The sequence below is a fragment of the Rattus norvegicus genome, chromosome 5, assembly GCF_036323735.1.
Source record: "Rattus norvegicus strain BN/NHsdMcwi chromosome 5, GRCr8, whole genome shotgun sequence".
Lineage (NCBI taxonomy): Eukaryota > Metazoa > Chordata > Mammalia > Rodentia > Muridae > Rattus > Rattus norvegicus.
In genome coordinates, this window is record NC_086023.1 from 5225500 (window position 1) to 5250883 (window position 25384).

The following is a 25384-nucleotide window of genomic DNA, read 5'->3' on the forward strand; positions in this document are numbered from 1 at the left end:
CTGCTGTCACCGGAATTTTTTATCTTAGTCATTCAGACTGGTGTGAGGAGGAATCTCAGTGTTGTTTTGATTTGCATTTCCCTTATGACTAAAGGTGTTGAACATCTCTTTAATTCAATATTCCTCAGCTGAGAATTGTTTGTTAAGCTCTGAACCCCATTTTTAATAGGGTTATTTGTCTCCTGATTGTTTGAGTGTGTTCTTCATATATTTTTGATATAAGCCTTCTATCAGATATAGGATTGGTAAAGATCTTTTCCCAAACTACTGGTTGCCATTTTGTCCTAACAACAGTGTCCTATGCCTTGCAGAAGCTTTTTAGCTTTTTAAGATCCTCATCTCTTGATTCTTGATCTTAGAGCATGAGCCGTTAGTGATAGAGCAATAAACTAGCACTCAGACCTCCAGGACTCCTATCATGTAGAATAGGTAAAACTAGTATTGAAGGCATGTAATGTACCTGATTTAGATATATGTTGATTGTCAAATTACCATAACTCTCTCATACTTACCAAATATGTAAATGCTTGGGTCCATAGAGCACTTAAAATCTGTTCTCTTAGAGTAATTTGGTGAAAAAATAGAAAATTATTGTTCATAATCATCATGAAAGGTTTTCTTGTTATCAACTATCTTTACTTAACATAGTACAGTTAGAAAGCTGTTACTGTGCTTAGGATTCAATTCATTCACTAAAGTACTTGCTATGCAAGCATGAGCTCCATAAACCACAGAAAAATATCAATCATGATGGTACACATTTCCAATCCCAACATTGGGCAACAGAGATAGGAAGATCCCTGGGGGCTCTCTGGATAACCGATAGCCACGATTGTGAGTTCCGGGTCAATAAGTGGGCCTGCCATAAATGAAGAGGACAATTTTTCTGAACCAAACATATATGGTGTACCCTGATCGTCATGCCTTGTGACTGCCCCCTCAAAAATATTCCATAAACAGATATATTGAGGAAGTACTGCTTTAAAATGTTTAGGGATTCCTATACAGGAAAATAAACTAGGAGTTTGCAGACATCTGACAATAAAAATATTAAACTGAATATGGGTAACCTAAAGACAGGTAAGTGCAGAACTTCTCTCTTTTCACCTCACCCAAGCACCAGGCACAGAAACACTCAGGGTAATGTTGGGTAAATTTAGTCACATTTTGTCTTTCTGGGAGTGACAAAGACTATAACAATGTAGGTCAAAATCTGCCAGGCACATAAATGTGCAAGACAAAGGGAAACAGAATAAATTCTTTGAGAATTACCTAGGCATCAGAATTGCAGATTGTTGTATTGGACAGTCAAAGAGACACATCACATGTCATCCTCTGCCAAGCTCAGCACTACAGATATGTGTTTTCTTTGGTTTCTTCTAACATTCTTCATCTATCTTCCAAATTGCTTCTTCCCCTTCATCTTACATTTCAGATGGATTCATGTCTCACCTTATGGCAATGTGTTTATACCTTTTCTGAACAGTCCCTACAACTAGCTTTGTTTGATTCTTACATGTGGATTGGACTCTTCCCTACACATTACACCCTAGTCCTTACTCCCTTGTCCCTACTCCCAATTTGGAGTAGATGAGAGTCTCTAAAATCTGAAACATAAGGTTTCCTGCCATCTGCCTGAAGCCCACATCCATCATCCCTCTGTATCCTTAACCATGCCATGGTGTCAAGGACTCACCTTGGTTAGATCCAGGTTTCTAAGAGAAGGGTTATTTGTGAGTTCCAAAACAAATGACTTTAAATCAATTCATGAAGCTGGGGGCCTATGTTCTGCTCAAGATGGCTCCCTACTCTGCTTTCTATAGATAGTCTTGACTCTATAGTCTGTTCCACATAACTTTGCGGTAAAGACAGCTCTCTCTTGAGACAGAACTCTCTGGTTGAGACTCTACTGTCTGTTTGTAAAAGCTATCTGGATAGATCAAGTATTTTCTGACCAAAGTTAGAAAAGTTTCTATAAAAATTATTGGATTTTCCTTCCCAAGTCAGAAATCCTATTATAAAAATTCTAAAAATGATTGTTGGATTTTCTGATCAAAATTAGAAAGCTAGAAAATATTCTAAAAGTGTGTGTGTTCACTCTTCATAAAACTTTCTTTGCATAGCTGCTAGAAAACATCCTAAATAAACTATATTAGCTCTCCTAATCATTCTAAGGATTTCTCAACAAGGTTTGTGCTTCTGGGAGTTACATGTCTATAAAAGTCTACAGTTTGTTGAGACATTAGCCACATCTTGCTTGCTTGACTCAGGCTGTCTCTGATTATCATGGAGTCAGTACCCTTGATAGAAAGGAAATTCCTCCAAGGAGGAAGTTCGAAAAGGGTACATCTACACTGTTCTACATACTAAACTTACAAATCAATCCTCATGCAAGCCCAAGCCATGCTGGTTCTGTTATAGTAACAGGAACACTTTCCTGTCATCACTTATACATGGCCAAAAAGGACTCAGTTCTCCCACACACCGCTTTTTCTATCTCTCTGATGTCTAATAATAACAGTACATACCTGTGATCCTCTAACACTCAAAACTAAGATATTGGGGCTAGACGAATGGCTAAGTAATAAAGAACAATTGTTGCTCTTCAAGAGAAAATTACTTTGGTTTCAGGCAAACACGTACGCCAGTTCACAACCCCATTTAACCCCAGCTGATGCCATCATCTGGCCTCTTAGGACAACAGCACTCAATGATATACATAATATAAAAATATTTTTTAAATGATTGTGAGGGACTTGTACATGGCTTGGTCAGCAAGTATATGTAACTCCAAGTGCAGACCATAACCCCTCAGCAAATGGAAGGTTCAGAGTCATGTACTTACATGCAATCCCAGCCAATTTGAGATAGAGACATGGTCATCCCTTAAGGTTGCTTTTAGGGAGAGACCCTTTCTCAAAAAGTTATGTGAACAGATTCCACACACTCACAGAGAATTATGGATGTATCAGAAGCACAAAAGAAGAAAGAAAAAAACAACCAGTCATTGTGAGTCAATGCTTTATGGTGCTTTGCAAATCAATAATTTCAAGTCATGCTCTCTACAAAGTTAATTTTGGTTCTTTGTTTTGTTTCCTGATTTCTTAGGAGTATTTCACTGTGTCACGCAGATTGACGTTTCATTTATTGTCCTCCTGTCTCTATTCCCAGAGTCCTGGGATATGAGTGTCCAACACTATGCGTTCTTCAAAAATTAATATTTCTCTCTGCAGGCTTAAAAAAAGACATTAAAATTAAGACAGTAAAAGCCCATAACTTTAATAATGTGCTTCAATAAGAGATAGAAGAGCAGCTGCTATTATTTTGGGAACCCCACAAAATTATCAAAGTCGTTCAATTCTTAGCCATATCATTCGTGTTTCCTTCAGCAACTTAATAGGTTACCACATCCACTTTCCCTTTCTGACTCAAATATATCTCCATTGCTCTGTAAGTTTAATATGTAGGTGAAATGGAGCCTTCAAATATTAAATCTGAGTTTCACAAAGAGAGTAAAAAGTAAGACAGAAACCTTTGTCATAATGGTTGGGGACAAACATAAAGATGAGAATCAACCAGAAAAATGAAGTCCAAGTTGTTTAGGGAATCAGTTGTGCTCTTTCAACTTCAAGGAACTTTTCATTTAGCCTCTCCTCTTTTTCTTTTTCTGTTTTTCTTTTTTTTTATTAACTTGAATATTTCTTATTTACATTTCCAATAATATTGCCTTTCCCGGTTTCCGGGCCAACATCCCCCTAACCCTCCGCCTCCCCTTCTTTATGGGTGTTCCCCTCCCCAGCCTCCCCCCATTACTGCCCTACCCCCAAAAATCACATTCACTGGGGGTTCAGTCTTAGCAGGACCAAGGGCTTCCCCTTCCACTGGTAATTTTACTAGGATATTCATTGCTACCTATCAGATCAGAGTCCAGGGTCAGTCCATGTATAGTCTTTGGGTAGTGGCTTAGTCCCTGGAAGCTCTGGTTACTTGGCATTGTTGTACATATGGGGTCTCGAGCCCCTTCAAGCTCTTCCAGTTCTTTCTCTGATTCCTTCAACGGGGGTCCTATTCTCAGTTCAGTGTTTTGTTGCTGGCATTCACCTCTGTATTTGCTGTATTCTGGCTGTGTCTCTCAGGATCGATCTACATCCGGCTCCTGTCGGTCTGCATTTCTTTGCTTCATCCATCTTGTCTAATTGGGTGGCTGTATATGTATGGGCCACATGTGGGGCAGGCTCTGAATGGGTGTTCCTTCAGTCTCTGTTTTAATCTTTGCCTCTCTCTTCCCTGCCAAGGTTATTCTTGTTCCCCTTTTAAAGAAGGAGTGAAGCATTCACATTTTGATCATCAGTCTTGAGTTTCATTTGTTCTATGCATCTAGGGTAATTCAAGCATTTGGGCTAATAGCCGCTTATCAATGAGTGCATACCATGTATGTCTTTCTGTGATTGGGTTAGCTCACTCAGGATGATATTTTCCAGTTCCAACCATTTGCCTACGAATTTCTTAAAATCGTTGTTTTTGATAGCTGAGTAATATTCTATTGTGTAGATGTACCACATTTTCTATATCCATTCCTCTGTTGAAGGGCATCTGGGTTCTTTCCAGCTTCTGGCTATTATAAATAAGGCTGCGATGAACATAGTGAGGCACGTGTTTTCTTTATATGTTGGGGCATCTTTTGGGTATATGCCCAAGAGACGTATAGCTGGGTCCTCAGGCAGTTCAATGTCCAATTTTCTGAGGAACCTCCAGACGGATTTCCAGAATGGTTGTACCAGTCTGCAATCCCACCAACAATGGAGGAGTGTTCTTCTTTCTCCGCATCCTCGCCAGCATCTGCTGTCACCTGAGTTTTTGATCTTAGCCATTCTCAATGGTGTGAGGTGAAATCTCAGGGTTGTTTTGATTTGCATTTCCCTTACGACTAAAGATGTTAAACATTTCTTTAGGTGTTATACTGTGTTTTTTACTAATACCTAGGTAGGTTAAAAAAATTAATAGAAAGGAGGTTATTTAGCTCACTCCTTTTTGAAATTCAAAAGTAGTATCAATATTAGCTGACTTCAATGAGGAAGTTGTGGTAACAGAGTGGTGTGTGTGTGTGTGTGTGTGTGTGTGTGTGTGTGTGTGTGTGTGTGTGGTTGGAAAAGTTTCAACATCAAACCATGGGCAGAGAACAATCAGAAGCTGAATTTGTAACAACTCACCCTTAAAATATCTCAGTCCTGCCATGACAGCTACTTTTATCCATTTATGAGAGCAGATTCTGTAGTGTCATTAAGCAGCAATTCTAAAGGATTGTCATTTTACAGCATCACCATACTAGGGATAAAGTCTAGTACAGGAAACCTTTGCTGACAAACCATTCATGAACATGGAGGTTTATCTCCAACGGTGAAGAAACAGAAACTCGGGGAGCTTATTGTACTTCAGGTATCATAGCTGTTATGTAGATAGAGGAAAGTTCTGAATCCTCTTTGGGTTCCTGATTGCTAAGCCTACATTGCTGAAATAAAGAATTGAGCAGAATGTCTGACTGGCATAAAGTAGTGGTCGATATATTCATCTTAAGCAACACAAAGTAACAACATTAATAAATAATACAATAAAATTACTTAAAGTGCACTTTTGAAAGGACACAAGAGGTCATCTACATTTGGAGGATTTTTCCAAACATATCTGATCATTAGACTAATATAGCTTTTATTTATTTGTACATGTAAAGTGTATCTTTTCCCTTAGGGCAAAGGAAACTATATTTGGATAAAAACTTGCTGTTATGAGAATGAACTAATGAAACGAAAAAGCAAAAAAAGCTCCATTGTACAGAACAAATTGTTTCCATTTTCAGCATAAAATGCATTGTTAAGCAAGTGTATACTTCTGAAATAGTCCCTTACAAAAGAGAATGACTCCACATTTTAGTGAGAAGAGGACCATTCAGGTCAGGTGGTGTACATTAGCAAGCTGTGCAGGGGCTGGATGAGGAGGTTCAAATACCTCCCCTGCTTAAGTCAGGGACATTGTTTAAATACAGTCTCCTAGAGGAGTAATCCCTGACAAAGTTGGGCTTTTGTTATGTTTGTTGTTACGTGAAAATGCATTCTAACCACCTCTGACAGGACACCAAATTAAAGATTCTGTTGTGCGAGGAAATGTTTATGAATCCTAAAAGCCCACCAAGGAACCAAATGCAATCTCCATATGGTCTCTTATTAAACCTGGAGCTTCTGCTCTCCACCAACCCTGACAGAGCAAGAAGGTGGAGCCATGAGCCTAGTTTGGGCATGCACTGATAGAGACAAGAAGATGGTATCTAGCTGGATAAACATCTGATGAGGGGGGAGGCATTACGACCTTTAATAAAATTGCCTAGTACTGGTAGTCAAACCATTAACTTAACTTTTGCTTTCCTCTTGCATGTATATATGTGTATTTTATATTATATAAAATAACATCCATACACTTGAAATGTTATCCTACTTTCTAGTTCCCCCTCTTCAAAGCCCCTATCGTACCCCGGACCCCCAACTTCTATAAGGGAGCTCCCTGACCCACCTACCCACTCTTTCCTAACTGCCCTAGAATTCCTTTACAATGAGTCATTGAGCCTCCAATTGACCAAGGATCTCCTCTCCCATTGATGCCAGATTAAGCAATCTTCTGTTACAAATGCAGCTGGAGCTCTGGTTCCCTCCATGTGTACTCTTTGCTTGGCGGTTTAGTTCCTACGATCTGTGTGTATGTATGTGGGATTGGGGAGGGGAGTCTAGTTGGCTGATATTTTTGTTCTTCCTGTGAGGTAACAGACACCTTCAGCTTCTTCAATCCTTGTCCTAACTCCTCCATTGGGATACTTGTGCCAGTTCAATGGTTGTCAGCTAGAGTATCTGTGTCTATATTAGTCAGGCTCTGGCAGAGCATCTCAGGGTACTGCTATAACAGCCTCTTGCCTGCAAATGCTTCTTGGCATCAGCAATTGTATATGAATTTGGCATCAGCAGATAGGGTGAATTCCTAGGTGAGGGAATCTCTGGATAGTCTTTCCTTCTGTCTCTGCTCCACTCTCAGTTCCTGCATTTCCTTTGGACTGGAATTTTTTTTCTTTTTGAGATGGGTGGGAGGCCCAATCTCTCAACCAGGGGGCTTTGACTAAATTCTGAATATGGTCTCTAGGTACTTTCTCCCCTTTCATTGGTTATTTTAGTAAATTTCATCTCCATTTGGTCATGAGAAATTATTACTTTCCTGACATCTGGGACTTTCTAGTGGCTACTCCCAGTTTCTCAACCCCCACTGCTTCAGACCTCTGTTGAATTCTGACCCAGAAATATTCCTGTGTAGGAGAACTGCAGGGAAAAATGAAGAAGAGACTAAGGATAGAGGAAAGGCAGCCCAGTGACCACAATGACTGCTGGAGGCCAGCCACAGAGTGGGGACCATGACAGGATTGTTAATTAATTAATTAATTAATTAATATGGTATGTGCTTATAGAATTGGAGTATTTGTTCATTTCCACACTAGCAGGAAACATAGAAGCAGCAAAGGACAGATCACATTAGAACACAAGTTGAATGCTTAAATGCTGATTTGAAAGCAGCAGCAGAAAAAAGAATGTCACATGAAAGTTTAAAACCTAAAGCCAGACCCTAGCAGTACAACTCCGTAAAAGACCACAAACCCTAATCTTTCCTAAAGGGTCCAGTAACAAAATAAATAGTTCTGTAAAACTCTAATCCAAGAGAAGCCAGAAAGTTACCAAGATCTTCAGTGTATAGAAAACTACAAAATAACACTGTTTTCTGAACACATAGAAATTGATTTCATAAATTCACAACAAATGAAAAAGTGTATTAGATGCATGCTCGCTTAATCAAGACCAAATTTCAGCATAGATATTGCAGGGATCTTTGAAGACACTCCAACCCCTAGAAAATGCGGTACTAGCAGGAGAATAAGTTCTTTTCAATGTGCAGAATATGGTCAGTTACCTACCTTTTTAAGTGACATGCACCCAAATAAGTATAGATAAGTATCATGAGGTGTATTAGATACTATAATTACATATTTTGGCAATTAGGGAAGGGAAAAGATACCTACAAGGAGTGTGAGTAGGAAATGTGATGAAAATGCATTGTACGAAATTGTCAAACAACTAAAAATAAGAAATATGTTGTTAATAATCCCTTGAAGTTGCAACAGATCTGAGCCTCAAATGATTCTTAAAATCATTGAAGTATATTTTGAAAAACGATCTTTGATACTTTATTAATACATGTTAAATGAAAAAGAGAAATGAAAAATACTAAAAAGTACAGAAGAAAGTATTGTATCTTCCTATACCAATATTGGCACTGGAGTAAAGATATGTCAAGCATGACTTGTAATGGCTGTGGTGAGGTTTTAAAGGGGATTGCAATGAATTATGACATTAAAATTTTTTAAAAGAGAAACAAAAAGATTTATATCTAACTTCTACTCAGACCTTTTTCATTTTCTAGCATGCTGTGGAATCCTATGGAGAAATAGGAAGTTACCCATAAAATTGTATTTAGCCATCTCATTAGAAATCTCATTGTCTGCACAAGGTGTGCACTTGTAGCAGCAGATGGGCTTGCCCTCTAGGGTCACTTAACTGAATCCAGGCCCACAACTCTCACTATATACAGACTGAGGGACCTAAGAAGAATGAAAAAAAGTGTCATCTAATGTTCAGTGTTTTATTAAAAAAAATCATAAAAACAGAGTTTTGAATATTATGCAGTGAAGGGTGAAGTATTGTTATTAACACCTAGAGTTACTTAAAAGTTTGTGTGGAGTAATGCAGGATGAGGAACTGGGGCTAGCCACCAATAAGTCCCAGATGTCAGGAAAGCAAAAGACTCCCAGGACCCAATGGGGATGACATTACTTGAAATACCCAACAAAGCGGAGGGAGAACCTATAAAGATTATATCCAGAGATTACACGTGGCCCCTGGTTGAGAGATGGCGCCACCACACATTTTGAAAATATTGACATAGAATTGCTCCTGTGTAAAGGAAATACAGAGACAAAGAATGGAGCAGAGACTAAAGGAAAGGTCATCCAGAAAGTGCTTCACCTAGGAATTCATTCCATGCAGCTACCAGACCTTGACACTATGGCTGATGCCAAGAAGTACTTGTTGACAGGAACCTGATATAGCTGTCCCCCAAGAGACTTTGCCAGACTCTGATACCTATACAGCCAAATATCTGACGGGGAACACAATGAAGGAGATGGTGGAAGGACTGAAGGAGCTGAAGAGGATTTCAACCCCATAGGAAGAACAACAATATCAATCAACCAAACAACACAGAGTTCTCAGGGACTAAACTACTAACGAAATAATACACATGGAGGGAACTCTGGCTCCAACCACATATGTAGCACAGGATGGCCTTATTTTGTTTCAATGGGAAAAGAGGCCCTTGGTCCTCTGTAGGCTTGATGCCCCATTATAGGAGAATGCCATGGCCAGGAGGAGAGAGTGAGGTGGTGGGTAGGTAGGGTAGTACCATCAAAGAAACAGGGGAAGGGAGAATGTTATGGGGGCTTGCTTATCAGAAACTGGAAAGGGGAATAATATTTGAAATGTAAATAAATAAAATAAACAATTAAAAAATTAAAAATAAATTAAAGAAATGAAAGATTATACCTTTAGAAGGCAAATGTGTTTACATTTTCGTCTGAGAATTAGCATAGTGTTAAAATAATTTGGAATCTTAATGAGTTAAGGACGAGTTTATGAAACATTGTTGATTAGGAACATAATATACAAGGCCATGTGGTCAATCTAGTATAACACTAACTTTGTATTTTCTGACACCTGTGTTTATCATCTTAACATTCACTATTATGGTGAATCTTGACTGTTAATTTGAGAAGATTTATAATTATGAGCAAAACAAATGAACATTTATTTGTATGAAGACATATACTGATAAATTTAGCTATGGTGAAAAGGGTCAGCTAAATCTTAAATGTCACTATTTACTGTACAAATGTCACAATTGTAGAGGAGAGAGGAGAGAGCTGCAGTTTTCATTCCTTCCGCGCTCAGAGGATATTATACCATCAGCACGCTCTGACATTTGAAAATCGCATATTTTCTCTTTTTTTGTAGTTCTTTTTATTTTCTTATAATTTTTATTCTATTTTTTATTCTATTTTTTCATCTTTATTAACTTGGGTATTTCTTATTTACATTACATTTCGATTGTTTCTCCCTTTCTTGGTTTCCGGGCCAACAACCCCCTAATCCCTCCCCCTCTCCTTCTCTATGGGCGTTCCCCTCCCAATCATCCTCCCATTACCACTCTCCCCCCAAAATCATGTTCACTAGGAGTTCAGTCTTGGCAGGACCAAGGGTTTCCCCTTCCACTGGCGCTCTTACTAGGCTATTCATTGTTACCTATGAGGTTGGAGCCCAGGGTTAGTCCATGTATAGTCTTTGGGTAGTGGCTTAGTCCCTGGAAGCTCTGGTTGGTTGGCATTGTTGTTCATATGGGGTCTCGAGCTCTTTCAAGCTCTACCAGTCCTTTCTCTGATTCCTTCAACGGGGGTCCTGTTCTCGGTTCAGTGGTTTGCTGCTGGCATTCACCTCTGTATTTGCTGTATTCTGGCTGTGTCTCTCAGGAGCAATCTACATCCGGTTCCTGTCGGTCTGCACTTCTTTGCTTCATCCATCTTGTCTAATTGGGTGGCTGTATATGTATGGGCCACACGTGGAGCAGGATCTGAATGGCTGTTCCTCTGTCTCTGGTTTAATCTTTGCCTCTCTATTCCCTGCCAAGGGTATTCTTGTTCCCCTTTTAAAGAAGGAGTGAAGCATTCACATTTTGATCATCCGTCTTGAGTTTCATTTGTTCTAGGTATCTAGGGTAATTCAAGCATTTGGGCTAACAGCCACCTATCAATGAGTGCATACCATGTGTTTTTTTTTTCTGTCATTGGCTTACCTCACTCAGGGTGATATATTCCAGTTCCAACCATTTGCCTATGAATTTCATAAAGGCATTGATAGCTGAGTAATATTCCATTGTGTAGATATACTATATTTTCTTTATCCATTCCTCTGTTGAAGGGCATCTGGGTTCTTTCCAGCTTCGGGCTATTATAAATAAGGCTGTTATGAACATAGTGAGGCACGTGTCTTTTTTATATGTTGGGGCATCTTTTGGGTATATGCCCAAGAGAGGTATATGTGGGTCCTCAGGTAGTTCAATGTCCAATATTCTGAGAAACCTCCAGACTGATTTCCAGAATGGTTGTACATGTCTACAATCCCACCAACAACAGAGGAGTGTTCCTCTTTCTCCATATCCTCGCCAGCATTTGCTGTCACCTGAGTTTTTGATCTTAGCCATTCTCACTGGTGTGAGGTGAAATCTCAGGGTTGTTTTGATTTGCATTTTACTTATGACTAAAGATGTTGAACATTTCTTTAGGTGTTCGGGATTCCTCAGCTGTGAATTCTTTGTTTACCTGTGAACCCCATTTTTTAATAGGATTATTTGTCTCCCTGCGGTATAACTTTTTGAGTTCTTTGTATATTTTGGATAGAAGCCCTCTGTGTGTTGTAGGCTTGGTAAAGATTTTTTTTCCGAATCTATTGGTTGCCATTTTGTCCTAACCACAGTGTACTTTTCCTTACATAACCTTTGCAGTTTTATGAGGTCCCATTTGTTGATTCTTGATCTTCAGCATAAGCTGTGGCTGTTTTGTTCAGGAAATTTTTTCCAGTGCCCATGTGTTCAAGATGCTTCCCCAGTTTTTCTTCTATTAGTTTGAGTGTATCAGGTTTGATGTGGAGGTCCACTTGGACATAAGCTTTGCACAGGGTGATAAGCTTGGATCGATCTGCATTCTTCTTCATGTTGACCTCCAGTGGAACCAGCACCATTTCCTGAAAATGCTATCTTTTTTCCATTGGGTGTTTTTGGCTCCTTTATCAAATATCAAGTGACCATAGGTGTGTGGGTTAATTTCTGGGTCTTCAATTCCATTACATTGGTCTATCTGTCTGTCTCTGTACCAATACCATGCAGTTTTTATCACTATTGTTCTGTAATACTGCTTGAGTTCAGGGGTAGTGATTACCCCTGAAGTCATTTTATTGCTGAGGATTGTTTTAGCTATCCTGGGTTTTTTGTTATTCCAGATGAATTTTGCAAATTTTTCTGTCTAACTCTTTGAAGAATTGGATTGGTATTTTGTTGGGGATTGCATTGAATCTGTAGATCAGTTTTGGTAAAATGGCCATTTTTACTATATTAATCCTGCCAATCCATGAGCATGGGAGATCTTTCCATCTTCTGAGGTCTTCTTCAATTTCTTTCTTCAGTGTCTTGAAGTTCTTATTGTACAGATCTTTTACTTGCTTGTATAAAGTCACTCCGAGGTACTTTATATTATTTGGGAATATTACGAAGGGTGTCATTTCCCTAATTTCTTTCTCAGCTTGTTTCTCTTTTGTGTAAAGGAAGTCTATTAATTTGTTTGAGTTAATTTTATCCTCAGCCACTTTGCTGAAGTTGTTTATCAGCTTTAGTAGTTTCTCTGGTGGAACTTTAGGGATCACTTAAATATACTATCATATCTTCTGCAAATAGTGATATTTTGACTCTTTCTAGAAGAAAGACAGTTTTCATTTTTCTTAGGTATGCCCTGGTGACATCAACAGCCCCCAGTAAATAGTTCCAAACCCTGGTAACATAGAGTACCTCCTAGTCTCTTTGGGTCACAAAACAAGAAATACCATAACACATGGATGAAGGAAAAGGACTTATAGGGAGGGTGCTCAACATTAGCCAGATGGTGGTTCAGAGGGTGGGAAAGCAGTCATTATCCATTATGTGCATGTATGAAATGAATATAGAAGAAACTTGGTCACATTAAGCAAATCTCAAAATAACCCTTGTCTCCAATACTATTACTGCTGGAAGGTTAGGTGTATGAGACGGATCTTCTGGTATTTTAAATATATGGTGAGGTCTTTGGGGCATACTTCTACTATAACAGTACAAATATATATATGCCAAAATTGACTATAACAATTTACAAAAATACTATTTAAGAAATCTTTTAAAAAATTATCATACTGTAAATTCAAAACAAAATCCTGCAATCTGTGGGGATTTAATTGAGGGAGAGGGTCAAAAATAAAAACATCTGCCTTTGGTTATCTTAACCAATTATTGGCATCACTTTGTGAAACATTAAATAGGCGATTTATTGTTGTTTCATTTTGTTTTCCTTTCTCTTTATGTTTTCTTTCATAATCCTTTAAGTAAGCCCATAATTTTGTTTTGGGACCCATTTGTAGGTATTTTGGGCCACATGGAAGGTGCCATTTAGAAATCAATTTAGTATTCAATATATTATTTATAAATCCAGGAGGTGTTGCAGAGGAGTCGGCTTCAAAGAATCATGTGCTTACCTCAAAGAGTGAGGATGGAAGTCTATATTGCAGATTCCACAAAACAAATAAATAAGCTGAGTGGGTATAGCAGCTCGCCTTTATAGTGGCAGTATGAAGGTCCTTGTACCATGGGTCTCAAGGAAAGAGTTTTAGCTTAGGTACATAAATTTGGTGAACTATGGGTTCAGCGAGCACACTTCAGAAAATTATGTACAGAGTAATCAATTAAAGTATCTTTTATCAGTTTTGAAATTCCATATGCTTCTGTACATAAATATTCATATGCAAGTATGACATACAAACAAGAATGTACATGACACACAGAACATACTCAGAATAAAGAAAGGAAAATAGGAAAAAAGGACAGAAGCAAAGACAGAAGAAATTAAAGGAAGGAATGATTAAAGAGTCATTACTACACTACCAAGGCTGCCATTCATTGTAAGGCAGAGTTCCCGACTCTGCTGTCCTATTCTAACATTATTTTACTGTCTTACCTTTGAATCTCTGAAAAAGGTTCAACTGTGAGACAAGTGTTACGAGCATGCAAGGAAGACCAGGCTACAAACCCAGAAGAAATTAGTCAATTTCATCTCAGCAAGTCAGATCCCTCCCTGACACTTTGTTGTGTCACTGAGAGCAAACAAAAATTGCATCACCCATTGAAGTCCAGGACGTTTGGATTTGAAACAGGCATTGTGTGCAGTTTGTTCCAAGAGAATCCTAAGACTTTCTTTCTGTTTTACCTGACAGCATTGTGATTAATGGCTTTACTGTTGAAGTTTCTGGATCATTGAGTAAATTTTAAGGTCACAGGCACATTTTCACTCTGTCTTCAGAATATTTGTTCACTCTGTGCTCTCAACACCAAGCTCCAAATGAGCATTCCCTATGAGGGGTATGTTTTCATTTAGATGCCAGAGTTACCATGGACACAAAAAATAAAGCCTTAGTCACCCCAGCTATCTCTCACCTTGTTTACCCTCACAAGGTAGCATCCCCTCTAGGGCTTCCCACTCGCCCGAAAAACCACTTTCATGAGCTGATTTATGGATTAGTGAATATGGTACATGCGGCACAAGTTTGTAGATTGGAGATCAAAATTCCTGTATCAAGAGAAAGACTGAATGGGCATGGCAACCTACCTGTTATTCAGACAGCATTGTACCTCAGGAACAAACTGGCTTTCTTGACGAACTGGTTTTCCAGCAGCTCTGAGGTTCATTTTAAAACATTGCCTCAATGAATAAGTTACAAAGGAATCCAGGAACTCACACAATGTCTACCCTAATGAATGAATGAACATGAATATGTTTACCATCGCACATGGAAGACATACCTTCACACTCATGCAAAACACACACACACACACACACACACACACACACACACACCACAAAACAACACAAATCTATATACATAAGAAAAAATTAAATACCTTTCACAGAAATTCATTCCCACACATGCTGAAAAGCCACAATCAATATTAAAAGATTCAAATATCCTAGTAAGAGCAGAGTAAACTGGGAGCTAGTAACAGACAAGTTCTCGGACAACTACAAGTCAATGGCAAGCAGTCAGCCAAGTATCTGTACACTTTACCTAGATTCTGAAGGAAAATACACAATTCAGCATGTCAGTGGTAGGCAGGAATCCAGTATCAAGTGGCAACCACTCAGCCCACCTTGCAAGGGGGATCCTTGAATATATGCAATGGGAGGTGCCTATAGAAGCTAAGATTGAAACACTTGTACATAGTAGTGAGGCAGAAAGTGGCACCACTAATAACCTCTCCACTACTAAGAATCAAATCATATGATCTTTAAGGAGACAAGAATTAATATATATGAAAATCCCCTAGAAAGTTAGTGCCCAGATGTTTTGTGCACAGGAGCACATGTTTTGCATTTTAGATGTCTTTACCACTGAAGTCAGAGGCTCAGAGTAAACCAGGGTATCCTAGTTCAATATGTATGGATTCATCTAATTTCAGCAAGTCTCAGATGGGAATGTGGACTTTCAAAAGAAAGAACCCATCCTCAGGACTACTCAACAGAAGCCCCACGATTTATATATTTCCAGGTCATTGGCACACTCTACAGTTCTCAATCTTAAGACTACAATAAGTACTCCCACCTGAGATTACAGGTTCTGCAGACCTCAGATTTGCTTGCTGAACACACTACTCCAACCTCCAATCCAACATCAATCACCTGACCCAGCTTCCGAAACATGAACAAACATGGAAATATATTTTAATTACCACCTTGTTATATTTCCCTACATAAATTTATCTCCTTTTGCAGGCCATCAGCAATGTTACATAAATAAATAAAAGCAGGGCTGGGGAGAGAATTATATTTGTTCTGTAAAATACTTGCTGAGCAAGTATTAGGACCCCAGTTCAAACACAGAACCTATGTTAAAACAAAACAAAATGGGTGTTCAAGTACACACCTGTGACTCAAGTACTGAGGAGTAAGAGCCAGGCATATTCCTGTGGGTCACTTCCCAGATAGTATAGTTGAACACCAAACCAGTTCTTAACTCTGTCTGAAAAAAAAACTAAAAAAAAACCAATAAGTGGTTTTCTCTTGAGGAAAGACAAATTTAAAGTTGCTCTCTGGCTTCTACACATATGTTCACATATACACATGCACTTAATACATATTTGTACCTACATACATGATTGGTAGCACAAAAGCCCTTTTACCTACATGTCTTCATGGAATCCAGGAGCATGCAGGGTAATTGACTCCATGGAAAGGACAAAGAACCTGGAAAGCTGGGGATTGGTGTGATTAATAATCTGGTGATTTGCAATATCTGCTATACCAGGCCATATCAAGCTTCGACAACCAGACTCAGAGATGAATAATATTCAAATAACTCTTACCTTATTTGGATTAACAGATGCACAGAAATTAATAATATTCAAAATAACTCTTACGGTGTTTGGATTAACAGGAACCCTCTCATACTCCCTCAACAAGGATTAGATGTAGATAATAACCCAAACAACTTTTAAGCTATCTCCATGAATGAAGCCATGCCACGTCCTTTTCTATGTCACTAAGCTAATACAGGCAGTCGATAGAAAGAATCCATCTTCTTTGAAAAAAATAAATATTTGAGTTAAATGTCATTGCAATTGTGTCTTCATGTGCACTGGAGATTGTGTAACACCAGGAAACTTTTCCCCCAAATTATATGGTATTTAAATATATGAGAATAAAGTGCATGATATCAGACTCCCAAAATTTGATCCTGCAAGTCAGGCTAAAGTTAGTTTTCAGTCTGAGCTCTTTATAGATCTATTCTCTTCCTGCCATGGCACCTGCAGGAATCACCTCAATGCATATACATTTAATAAATAATAAATGAGTAAGAAAAATAAATATTTTGGCTTCTCTACAACAGCCCAGAGAGCACAATTCAATTGCACAATGACTACAAGACCTGCTCCTTTCTTTCACTTTGTCATTTGAAGTAGTAATAGGTGGAATTACATACTGCCTCTGCTAAAGTGGATACTTCTAGTTTCTTTGGAAAGTTAGTTATAGCAAAGAATATTCTGCTGGAACACACAGGTAAAGGGATATTTATCTGGAACATATATGTTGGAGAATGTTTTCCTGAAGCAGACACAAGTGAAAATATGATTTGATATAGCAAACACATGATAGAACCTTGGAAATAAGGAGTATAAATAGGGACCCACAACACTGGGAATTGAGCACTGAGCATTTATTTGATTTGCTGCACCTCACTATTCTTTGCTAACAATACACGTGCATTGGTTCACCTTACCTAGCATTGCTAAGTTCAACTTGTAATAAGCAGCCATTAAGAGAAACTCTCCAAATAACTTCTTATGGGGTTCCTATGGTGGCTTGCTACTTCCACAATCTCCCCTTATTTTGGTCAGTGAGCCCATCAGTTTCTTTAGAATTGAACTATAGCTGTCTGGAGTCTGCCTGCTTGAGGAGAAGACTATAGCTACCAATTTATGCCTGCTGTCTGCCTGCCTAGAGGACTGATTTTCAGCTGTTGAGTTCTGTTTGATGTTCCCTACAGGACTGAACAGCTGCCAAAGAAGATAGAGCTTGCCCTCAAAGAACTATTGCAAAACAGGCTCACTGTATCCTAATAACTTTTCCAATACTTCTGTTTGGTGTGGGGCTAGAGGAGAGCTAGAATCCTTATAAAAAGAAGATTTAAAAAAAATGGCATGCTACTCAATGCACTTTGTTGAACAGCCAGCACCTATGTACTAGGTTACTGGTAATTACTATTAGTGTAACTGTGCTGATAGTAATGGCTAAATAAATATCAAAATGTTCACCATATCCTTCTTTTGAGCACTGGATAGGATAAGATGCTTTTCACTGTAAAAGGCTGATGTGAGAAGCCAAATTTGTCATTCTGTGATGTGGAAGGACCCAGCTGTTCCTTTTTGTCTCATGGTGAACTCTGTAGAAGAGGCAGAGGCAGAGTGCCCCAAGACTGTCTGCCTATTGCAGGGATTGATAAATATCCTGAACTTATCCCCTCCCTTCTAATTGTCTCTTTTGTCTTTCCAATGCATACAATGTTAGCATCAAACCTGCAGTATTGTCAACTATCCAAGTGAACCAGCTGTTCATTTTATTGCTGTGAACAAATACTAGAAATAGACAATTTAGAGGAAGAAGTGCTTATCCTTCCTAGAAATCCAAGGGGATAATCCCATCACAGAAGCTGGAAAGAGATCAACTTGTCATATTGCATCAACAGTCAAGAAACTAAGTCAGAACACAGTGTGCATCTGCTCTTTGATGGCTATTCATGATTGTCAACTTGACTATACATGAACTAAACTATAATCCGGTAATGGAAGGTACATCTGTGAGAAATTTTCTGCTTGGTTTCAAGTGGTTGAATCTGCTTCTAGTCTAGACATTTGAGGTGGAAAGACTACAGGATTTTGATTCAAATCTTGAAGTAGAAAGATTATCTTTCAATCTAGGACATAACTATTGATGGAAGGCTATATAAGGAGATCAAACAATGAAGGTTTTGTTATTTGCCTGTTTCCTCCAACTTGTAAGTTCATTGATTTCTTCACTGACACTGGATCCCAATTTTTCTGGATTCCATCATATACTGAAGTGTTGGACCCTCTGGGGACCCTCAGTGTTTACCCACTGCTGAGCCTTTCTGATGCATTTGAAAGCCCTTTCTCTTTAGAAAGGAACATCCTGAACTTTCTGTTTGGACCTGGGCTGTAACACCTGGGCTTTAACATCTTTGATGTCAGTTCTTGGTTTCAGTTTCTGTTTTCCTGCTGAGAATGTAAACTCATTTTTCCACTGTGCTTCCTGAGATTTTCCACCCAGTGAATTTTGGTTATATGTACTGTGAAGCTCAGTAAAGCATTGGCATTCTCTTAGCACAAATGATTAGAGTCTCTGCCTTTTCTTAAAATTAACCAGGCCTACTCCTGATTCTTGGTACTGTGGCCACTTTGGCGCCATTACTTAAGACCACCTGAAACATCGAACTTTGTTCAACTAAGAAATTATTACATTTTTGTACTTTCTATAGCCATTGTGGGATTAGTTGGACTCTAGATTGTAAGCCGTTCCAATACATTAGCTTTACATGGAGAGAAAGGTTCATTCTACAAGTTCTGTGACCCTAAATTACCATAACTAATATACGTTATAACCCCTCTCTCAATACAAGATCTACTACAGATTTCACAACCTTCCAGAATAGATCAACCAACTCAGAAACAAGTATTCAAGCCTGAGGGCTGTCTTAGGATTTTACTTCTGAGAGCAAACAACATGACTAAGCTAACTTTTGTTGGGACATCTTTTAAGGGTGCCAGCTTACAGATTCAGAGAATCAGTCCATTATCATTAAGACAGCAGAATAGGAATGCCCAGGTAGGCATGGCACAAGAGAAGAAAAAAGTGCAACATCTTGTTCTATAGCCAAAAAGAACAAGACTGTCATCCTCAGGGAGCTAAGATGAAGCTCTCAAACCCAAGCCAATAATGACACACTTCCTCCAACAGGGTCACAACTCCAAAGACTGCCACTTTCTGGGCCAAACAAACACATTTTTTGCCCTAGTCCACATAGGCTTCTTTAAATATATGAGTATGTGGAGGTCATACCTAAACATAGCATAATGTAAATTATATTTAGTCTAACTACAAGAGTCTCCAGAGTATTTATCAGTCTCATCAATATTAAAAGTCAAAAGATCAAAGTCTTTTCTGAGATTCATTCAATTACATAAGTTTAGTTGCCTTTAAAGTAAAAATCAAAAATTAGATGATGTATGCTATGTACATCAAATAATCTCATAGTGAATAAATACTGGGAAAAAGCCTCTCTGGATAAACTCTAAACTCTGCATCCCCATGTCTGATGTCAAAACCATGTTCAAAATTAGAAATTTTGACATTTTTTGTTGACTGCACAACAATTCTTTTTGTGAGCTTCCATTCCTGGTTAGCAGCTTTCCTCAACAGATATACCATTGCTTCCCTTCTCAAATATTATGGGGTCTCCAAGGCACATTAAATGTTACAGCTTCAAGTTGTAAAGTCTGTGATGCACATATCTATGCTCTGATTGACTTCCCCTTGCTGCTGTTGTTGCTGTTCATCATCTCATGGTACTGGCATCTCCAATTCACTGTAGTTTTCCACAGCAACTATAATTTATCAATAACCTCTCACAGGCTTTCTTCATGGAAACCCTCTTTAACTCATTTGCACGTTCCCTTCAGTTTTTGGCAATCAACTGAAACTGAGACTGCATCTTTACCAATGATACTCCCTGGAATCTCGCAGTGCCAAGTCTCAGCTACTCTCCATTTTCTCTTTATACCTTCAAAGCCACCACCACCAGGATGAATCTTATAAATTACCAACTCCACTGTCATCATGAGGTAAAAGCTTGGCTGTCTCTGGAGCATAGCTTCATTGTGATCTCAGAAAATACTTTCCAGATTTTCTCACAGGGATGATGATGTCTTCCTAATCAGAGTTAATTTCTTAGTTCAAGCTGACATCAATTGTCACAGGAATCCCTTATATTGTTGACTCTAAATCCAGATCCACATGGCTGAATCTATAGAATTATGATGCTTTCTGCAACTAGAACATGACCCTCTTTTCTTACTGCATTATTAGCAGCTTTATGTTTTTCATTTACTTCACTTCCTAAAATTTGCTATCCTAGAACTTGCTCTATAATTAACCTTGATCGCAGAGATCTGCATGTCTCTCTCTCCTGAATGCTGGGATGAAAACATGTACCACAGGCCAGAATTTCAGTGTTTCTCTACTTGGAACATGGTGTAAAGAAGGCAGGCCTAGGAATCAAGAGATCTACTTGCCTCAGTCTCCTGGTATTAAAGGTGTGTTCCATCATGCGTGGAACAAAGTTTAGCTGGGTGAAGTCTGGCCCAAAAATTATCACTCTCTTAATACATTTATCTCATTGAATAGGAGTCAAGTCAATTTCACTTGAACCAAACATATTATATGTTTTTTTTCCTTTTTCAAATTGCTATTTTTCACTAAAATGCTCTTCATGGGACGAAACGAGAGGCTGATACACCTGAGAGCAGAGGGAAGACAAACTCTTCTTCTCTGAGTGACTCCCCTACAGTCCTCAAGACACACAAATCAAGGAGAAGTCTGGGACAGGACTCTTCTTGTTTTTGCCTGCATCCAGAACTGAGTGGTCACACAGCTCTCAGAACACAGATCTGGCTATTAATAAACAGGTCTACAGGAGTGCTGACACGCAGGCTTACAAGAAGATCAAGACACTAACAGAGAGAACAACACAAGCTAACACCAGAGACAACCTGGTGGTGAAAGGCAAGTGTAGGAAGCTAAGAAAAGAAACCAAGACTATTTCATACCACTAGAGCTCAGTTCTCCCTCCAAAGCAAATACTGAATATCCAAAAACACTGGAAAAACATGGTTAAGATTTAACATCACACCTCATAATGATGATAGAGGACTTTAAGAAGGACATAAAAAAGTCCCTTAAAGAAATAAAGGAAAACGGAGGTAAACACTTAGATGCCCTTAAAGAAGAAACACAAACATCCCTTAAAGAATTACAGGAAAACACAACCAAACAGGTAAAGGAATTTAACAAAACAACCCAAGATTTAAAAACAGATATATAAACGATAAACAAATACAAAGGAAGAGAACCCTGGAGATAGAAATCCTAAGAAAGAGATAAGGAGTCATAGATGCAAGAATCACATATAATATAAGAGATAGAAGAGAGATTCTGAGGACAGAAGATACCATAGAAAACATGGACACAACTGCTAAAAAAAAAAAAAAAAAAAAAAAAAAAAAAAAAAAAAACAGTAAAATGCAAAAAGCTCCTAACTAAAATCATCCAGAAAAATCAAGGACACAATGAGAAGATCAAACAAGAATAAGAAGTATAAAAGAGAGTTAACACTACCAAATTAAAAGGCTGCTAAATATCTTCAACAAAATTATAGATGGAAAATTCCCTAACTTAAAGAAAGAGATAGCCCACAAACATAAAAGAAGCCTACAGAACTCCAAATAGATTGGACCATAAAAGAAATTCCTCCTGTCACATAATAGTCCAAACACTAAATGCACAAAACAAAGAATATTAAAAGCAGTAAAGGAAAAAGGTTAAGTAACATATATAGGCAGACTTATCATAATTAACCAGACTTCTCACCAGAGACTGATCCTGGGCAGAAGTCATATAGACTCTAAGAGAATTCAAATGCCAGCCCAGGCTACAGTATCTAGCAAACCTCTCAATCAACATTCATGGAGAAACCAAGATATTCCATAAAAAAAACAAGGTTACACAATAACTTTCCAGAAATTCAGCCCTACAAAAAATAATAGAGAGTAAGCTCTAACCGAAGGAGAGAAATTTCAACCGGGGAAAAGAAAGAAATTTATTTTCTTGCATCAAGCCTAAAGGAAGTGAGACATAAGCAGAGTTACACCTCAAACAACAAAAATAACAGGAAACAACAATTATTTTTCCTTACTAGCTCTTAACATCAAAGGACTCAATTTCCCAATAGAGAGAAATAGACTAATAGACTGGATACTTAAAGAGGACCCAGCGTTTTGCTGCATAAGGAAAACACACCTCAGTGACAAAGACAGCCACTACCCCAGAGTAAAAGACTAGAGAACAATTTTCTCAGCAAATGGTCCTAAGAAACAAGTTGGGGTAGCCATTCTAATATCAAACAAAATTGACTTTCCATTAAAAGTTTTCAAAAAGAAGAGGAAGAATTTCATATTCATCAAAGGAAAAATTTACTGAGAAGTACTCTCAAATCTGAGTCCCTCTGTTCCAAATGCAAGGACACCTACATTCATAAAATGAACCTTACTAAAGCACAAAGCACACATTGCACACCACACAATAATAGTAGAAGATTTCAATACCCCTCCTCTCATCAATGGACAGATCATGGAAGCAAAAATTAAAGAGAGACATAGAGAAACTAACAAATTTTCCGCCAAATGGATTTAACATATATTTTTAGCACACTTCGTCCTAAAACAAAAGAATATAGCTTCTTCTCAGCACCTCATGGTACCTTCTCCATAATTGACCATAAAATCAGTCACAAAACAGGCATAAACAAACACACAAGAAGATGTAAATGATCCCATGTATCATATCATCTTACTACAGACAAAGGCTGTCTCTTCAATAACAGCAAAAAACACAGAAAGCCCATATACACATGGAAGTTGAACAATGTTCTACACAATGATAGCTTTGTCAAGGAAGAAATAAAAAAAGAGAAAGGAAATTAAGAACTTTTTAGAATATAATGAAAATGTAGGTACAAGATTCCCAAAATTATGGGATACAATGAAAGTAATGCTAAGAGGAAAACTAATAACTCTGAGTGCTTCCAAAAAGAAACTAGAGGGAGCATACATTAACAACTTGATAGCACCCATAAAAGCTCTAGAAAAAAAAAAGAATCAAATACACTGATTTAGGAAATAATTAAACTCAGGGCTGAAATCAACCAAGTGAAAACAAAAAAGAACTAAACAAATTAACAACAAAACTAGGAGCTGGTTGTTTGAGAAAATCAACATGACAGATTAACCCTTAACCAGACTAACCAGAGGGCACAAAGAATGTATTCAAATTAACAAAATGAAAGGGAGGAGTTGAACAGTAGTGGCGGTGGTGACTCTAACAACTTGGGACTCAGTGCAAGTACCACAGACTAAACCAAGATCGTTTCGAGGATCTTCAGGCTCTCCTCTGTCCTTTGTTCAGTAGTCTCTGTGCAATTGAGGAGGAACATTGGTGTTATAGCTGTGGTGTTTAATAAGGAACTTGATCCTGTACAGAAACTTCATGGACAAGATTAAAGAGGTCAAAACAAAGCAACAGACATCTGGAGGACCTGTTGATACTGGCCCAGAGTATCACCAATATCTGGACAGAGAGCTTTTTAACCTTAAACAAATGTTGGTAAAGGAGAGATGGATAAGTTTCCTACCTTCATCTTTGAGGATCCCAAATTTGAAGTCATTGACAAACCCCAGTCTTGAGGAACATATACCATGTGGCAATTTCTAATAAATTAGTAGTAAAACTAACCTAAAATATTCAAATAAACATTCACTTTACAGTTAAGAAATGAAAAGGGAGACATAACAGCAGAATCTGAGAAAATTTACAAAATCATCAGATCCTACTAAAAAAGCCAATAATCAACAAAACTGGAAAATCTGGATCAAGTGGAAAATATTCTAGACAGATACCTGATATCAAATTAAATCAGGATCAAATAAACCATCTAAACATTCCCATAACTTCTAAAGAAATAAAAGGAGTTACTAAAAGTCTCTCAACTGAAAAATACCCAGGATAAAATGGGTTCAGTGCAGCATTCTATCATAACTCCATCGAAGACCTTATACCAATACCGTCCAAACTATACCACAGAACAGAAGAAATAGAAGAAACACTACACAATTTATTTTCTGAAGCCACAATTATGCTTATAACTAAAACACCCAAACACCCAACAAAGAGCAAGAATTGCAAACCAGTTTCCGTTATGAATATCGATGCAAAAATACTCAATAAAATTCTTGCAAACCAAACCCAAAAACAATTCAAAACAATCATCCATCATGATCAAGCTGGCTTCATCCCAGGGATGCAGGGATGGTTTAATATACAGAAATCCATAAACATAATCCACTATGTAAATGAAATCAAAGGAAAAAAGAAAGATAATTATTTCATTAGATTCTGAGAAAGCATTTGACAAAATTCAACACCACTTCATGATAAAAGTCCTGGAAAGATTAGGAATTCAACATCCAAATCAAAACATAATAAAAGCAATATACAGCAAAACAGTAGCTAATATCAAGGTAAATGGAGAGAAACTTGAAACAATCCCACTATAATCAGGGAATAGACAAGACTGCACACTCTCTCCCTACTTATTCAATATAGTACTCAAAGTCCAGTCAGAGCAATCAGACAGCAAATTGAGGTCAAACTGACACAAATTGGAAAGGAGGAAGTCAATATATAACCATTAGGAGATGATATGATAGTATATTTAATTGACCCAATGATTCTGAAAAGAGAATTATACGAATTCTAGGTTTAGAAATATAAAATTAAAAGAATAAACCCCAAAAGGCCACAGACCCAGGGCTAAGCCCTGCAGCCCGGACTAGCAGGCCATAAAGATAAAGGAGCACAGGAAACACTGTCCAGGCAGGACTGGCAAGCCATAAAGAAAAGGAGTGCATGAACCAGCCTGAGTTAATGGGACTGATTCATGGGACGTCTGGCAGGAAGACATCTCCCCGCAGCTCACTCAGGGCCATCCTCCAGACC

The 25384-nt window shown here is 38.1% G+C and overlaps 1 pseudogene; it reads left to right on the plus strand.

The window, feature by feature from the left end:
- Positions 1-24311, plus strand: part of Atp5pf-ps3 (ATP synthase peripheral stalk subunit F6, pseudogene 3) — a 102170-nt pseudogene extending 77859 nt beyond the window's left edge.
- Positions 24312-25384: the final 1073 nt, after the last annotated feature.